General features: G+C 47.3%; 1 pseudogene; it reads right to left on the bottom strand.

The window, feature by feature from the left end:
- Positions 1 to 4,603: 4,603 nt before the first annotated feature.
- On the bottom strand, positions 4,604 to 4,722 carry LOC112616106 (annotated as a pseudogene).
- Positions 4,723 to 4,930: the final 208 nt, after the last annotated feature.

The raw sequence follows: 4,930 nt of genomic DNA, 5'->3' as shown, positions 1-4,930 counted from the left end.
GCTGAATCAAAGGAAAGTTTAACTCTATGAGATGAATCCACACCTCACAAAGTAGTTTCACACATAGCTTCCTTACAGTTTTTATACGGGGATATAAATGTGGGGTTTTTCCACATAGGCCTTACAGGGCTGCTAAATGTCCCTTCACAAATTGTCCAAAATAGTGTTTCCAACCTGCTGAATCAAAAGAAAGGTTAAACTCTGTGAGATGAATTCACACATCACAAAGTAGTTTCACAGATAACTTCCTTCTAGTTTTTATATGGGGATATTTTGTTTTTCCCCATAGGCCACAAAGGTCTCCAACATGTTGCTTCACATATTTGACAAAAAGAGTGTTTCCTTCCTGCTGAATCAAAAGAAACATTTAACTCTCAGCTGAATAAACACATCACAAAGCAGTTTCACAGATAGCTTTTTTTCTAGTATTTATCTGGGAATATTGTTTACCCCATAGGTCTCAATTTGCTCCCAAATGTAAATTAGCAGATTATCCAAAAAAGTGTTTCCAACTTGCCAAATCAAAAGAAAGGTTTAATTCTGTAAGATGAATCCACATGTCACAACGCAGTTCCACAGATTGCTTCTTTGCAGTTTTTCTATGGGGATATTCTGTTTTTTCCCCATAGGTCCATGGAGCTCCCAAATGTCTTTTTGAAGAATCTCTAAAAAGAGTGTTTCCAACCAGCTGTACCAAAAGAAAAGTTTAATGCTGTGAGTTGAATCCACACATCAAAAACAAGTTTCGCAGATAGCTTCTTTCTAGTTTTATCTGGGAATATTGGGGTTTTTTTGTGCGTTTTTTTCCCCATAGGCTTCACTGGGGTCACAAATGTTCCTTCACAGATTCTACAAAAAGAGTGTTTCTGACCTCCTGGTTGGACTGGGCCAGAACACAGTGGCTGTGTGGTCCATGCAGAAAGACAAATAAAGTGCTGAGATGTGATTTTATTGGATTGGTTGGTTGTTTTGGGGGCAGATTTCGTAGGGTCCTTCATTGGTTGACTCCAACCTATGCTGTTAGTGCCATGGGCCTTGAGGTTTTTAGCATTCACCTACCCGTCTAGCAAGAACCGTGGCTCCGAGCATGCCCATGGTGCCTGAGGGCTGTGTCTCTCTCGTGTCCTTGGGACTGGAGTTTACTCACTGGTGGCAGTGGTAATTTGGGTGGACAGGGACAGTTTTCCTGCTGGCTAGGATAAATGTTCTTCCCCCAGATAAATATACCTTGCATTCTGGAGTAGAGATATTATCTGGTGTCTTTGGAACCCACTGCTCCTGACTGTGTTTTCTCCCAGTTAGGACTGTTGCAGTGACTCCTGATGAATAAATTGGATAGCCTGGGCATTTCGGGAGAAAGAAGACTCTCTGGATGTCAGGGAACACGTGCCTGTGACTTTTGGATATGGCCCTGCCTTTGGGATATTTCCCTGGCCTGTCCAGGCTGGAGCCGGGCTCCTGGTGGGGCAGCAGTGAGGCAGAAGTGGTGGAATGCTGCTGCCCGCCTGTGTTGGTGGGGCGGATGACCAGGAGGAGGTCCCTGTCTGTGGCATGGTCACCCAGGTGGTGGTGGGAAACTTGGTGAAAATAGGTTGAATAGGGAATGGGAAAGCCAGGAAAAAAATGTCTACAGCACCCAGTGTACCTGAGCATGCCAGGATCTCACTTGGGTGCTCAGGACTGCAGTTTACACAAAGATGGTAACAATGGAAATCTGGGGGCAAATGGACTGTTATCCACATGGGTAGGCAAGCAATGTCCTTTCCACTGATGAGCAGTTTCTGTGTTGTGGACCAGACTTCTAAGCTGGCCTCTGTGGAACCTACTTCCCCTGCCCTCTCTTTCCCATGGCTTAGACTGCTGCAGCAGAGTTCGATGAGTAAATTGATTTGCCTGGCCATTCTGGGAGTGGGAAGACACCTCTGATGGCAAGGAACATGTGTCTGCAAATTTGGGGTCCAATTGTGGCCTGCTCCAACTGCAGCATGGCTCCTGGAGGGACGGTGTCAAGACGTAAGTGTTGGGATACTGCTATCCTTCAGCAATGCAGGGGTAGACTCCCAGAAGGAGGTTCAGGGTTTTGGATGGGGCCAAGGATGGGGAGGTAAAAGGAAATCAAACTCAGGCAGCATTTGGGAAGCATGAGAAAAATAGGGAGAATGGAGGGAGCAAAGAAACAAAAAAAAATCCACAAGCCTAGAGCACCCAGTATTCCAGGTGGTCTCCCATCCAAGTACTGACCAGGCCCAACCATGCTTAAGTTCTGAGATCACACGATATCTGATGTGTTCAATGTGGTATGGACGTAGACACTGGCAGAGGTGCCTGGGAGCCCCAAAAGTGCGGCCCAGTCACGTCTGCCTGATTCCAGTGGTCACGACCAGGCTGGGGTGGTGGGACTAAAATAAGAGACCCCTGAACTGCTCACCCACATCCTTCCCCTGGCTCTTGAGCTCCCAAGATTCCACCACATCGGGCCCACTCGGAACAGGTTGTGCTCTGTGGTGCCAGGGACCAGGGCCCACAGTTCTGGGATGTTCTCTTGTCCTAATTCTTGCTATGGAGGTATAGATTTGGATCCCTTGCCACCCATCTTGCATGGCAACCTTTGCCCCACCCACCAAATCTGGCAGGACAGGCTGGGGCAAACAACCAGTTGAAGTCAAGCTCCTGTTAGGGCGATGGTGTGGCAAATGCAATATAATGTTTCTGCCTGGTGGTGCTGCAGGGGCGGACTCCCAGGAGGAGGTCCCAGGTTGTGGAGTGGTGCAGGTGAGCAAAAAAGAGGAGCAGTCATGAAGTTGTTGGGAAATACGGCCACAATAGGGGTAAGGGAGGGAGCTGAAAAGCCAAAAAAAAAAGAAAGAAAGAAAGAAAGAAAGAAAGAAAGAAAGAAAGAAAGAAAGAAAGAAAGAAAATCCTACAGANAAAGAAAGAAAGAAAGAAAGAAAGAAAGAAAGAAAGAAAGAAAGAAAATCCTACAGAACATGGTATTCCGAGGGCTGCCATCCAAGTATGAACCCTGCTAGCTTCCAAGATCAGAGGAGATCAGTCACTTTCAGATTGGTTTGTCAGACACTGGGAGAAGCATCTGGCTGCCCCAAGAGCCAAGCTCTGCCATGCCTGCCTGATTCCAGGCATCATTGCCAAGCTTGTGCCAAGGGACTCAGATTGGCTATCCCAGAGCTTCTCATCTGCAGCCTTCCCCTGGCTCCCAAGCTCCCAAACTTCCAGCTTATCAGGACCACTCAAAACTGGGTGGGATCCAACACAGCAGCGCCCAGTACCCATGGTCCCAGGACTTTTTCCAGTTCTCTGCACTGGAGTGGAAATACTGTCTTTCATTACTTGCAGCCCCTCCTACAAGAACCCCTCTTGCCAGAACCAGCCAGATCTGTCAAGGCTGGGCAGGGATGAACAGCCTGCCCAGCCACATGGGATCCTTTTCTCACAACATTCTCACTACTGTCAATTATCACAATGAAGAACCGGCCCTTGGGCAAGAGGGCATGGGGGCCCTTCTTTGCCCACTATGGCAATAGAGCCACCAGCCTGATTCTGGGAAAGAGAGGCTGAGACACTCAGACACATCCCACCATCACCATGAGCAAACGCACTCCACACAAGAACACACACAGGGGCATGTGTGTGGGAACACAATAAAGCAGAAAATTACAGCCAGAGATGGCTTAAAGGAGTGCAAGCGAGAGGGAGATGTAGAGACAGAAACAGAGGGAGGGAGAGAAACAGATGAGAAAGACATCAGAGGGGGACTGTGAGAGACAGAGAGAGAAATAAAGAGAGAGAGAGAAGATGACAGAAACACAACGAAGTGGAGGGGAAAGAAAAGAAAAAGGGTGAGAGAGCTAGAGATCGAGAGCGATAGATGTGTGAAGAGGGAGAGACATGCTCTGCTAAACAAGGCCCTTTTGAGAAGTCTGGGATATGGTGGAGGGTGCTTGCAATAGGCTAGAACTGGCTGGAAAAGTGGGTCATGTAAGAAGACATGGAAAACACTGATGGCTGGGCATAATGGCTCAAGCCTGTAATCCCAGCCCTTTGGGAGGCTGAGGTGGGAGGATATCTATTAAAAATAAAAAATTAGCCAGGCATGGGGGTGGGTGCCTTTAATCTCAACCACTCAGGAGGTTGAAGCAGGAGAATGGTAGGAAGCCTGGAGGTGGAGCTTGCAGTGAGCACAGATCCCACCACTGCACTCCATCCTGGTTGACAGAGCCAGACGCTGTCAAAAAAAAAGAAAAAATTAAAAAAATAGAGACAGAAGCAAAGAAGAAAAAAAGAAAGAAGAAAGAGAGAGAAAGAAAGAAAAGAAAGAAAGAAGGAAAGAAAGAAAGAAGAGAAGAAAAAAGAAAGAAAAGAAAGAAAGAAACAAAAGGAAGAAAAGAAAGAAGGAAAGAAAGAAGAAAGGAAGAAAAAGAGAAAGAAAAGAAAGACAGAGAGAAAGAAAAAAGAAAGAATTAAAAAAGAAGAAAGAAAAAAGAGAGAAAGAAAATAGAAGAAAAGAAAGATAGAAGAGAGAGAGTGAGACAGAAGGGAAGAAAGGAACGTAGAAAAGAAAGAAAGAAATGAAAGAAAGCAAAAAAGCCTACAGTGCCCAGTATTTCCAGGTGGTCTCCCATCCAAGTACTAAACAGGCGCAACTCGGCTAAACTTCCGAGATCAGATGAGATCAGGCACGTTCAGGATGGTATGGCTGTAGACGCCAGCTGAGGCACCTGGTTGCCCCAAGAGCCCGGCCCAGCCATGCCCGCCGGCTTCCAGTGGGCACTGCCAGCCTGGTGCCACAGGGCTCGGATCAGGACCACCGAGTAGCTTGCCCGTGGTGTTCCCCCGGCTCCCAAGCTGCCGAGCTTCCACCATGTCAGGCCTGCTAGGAAGAGGGAGTGCTCAGAGGCATCAGGGCCCAGGG

This window comes from Theropithecus gelada, chromosome 1 (genome assembly GCF_003255815.1).
Source record: "Theropithecus gelada isolate Dixy chromosome 1, Tgel_1.0, whole genome shotgun sequence".
Taxonomy (NCBI): Eukaryota; Metazoa; Chordata; class Mammalia; order Primates; family Cercopithecidae; genus Theropithecus; species Theropithecus gelada.
Note: the sequence above shows the minus strand (reverse complement) of the source record. Positions and strands in the feature narration are given on the sequence as shown.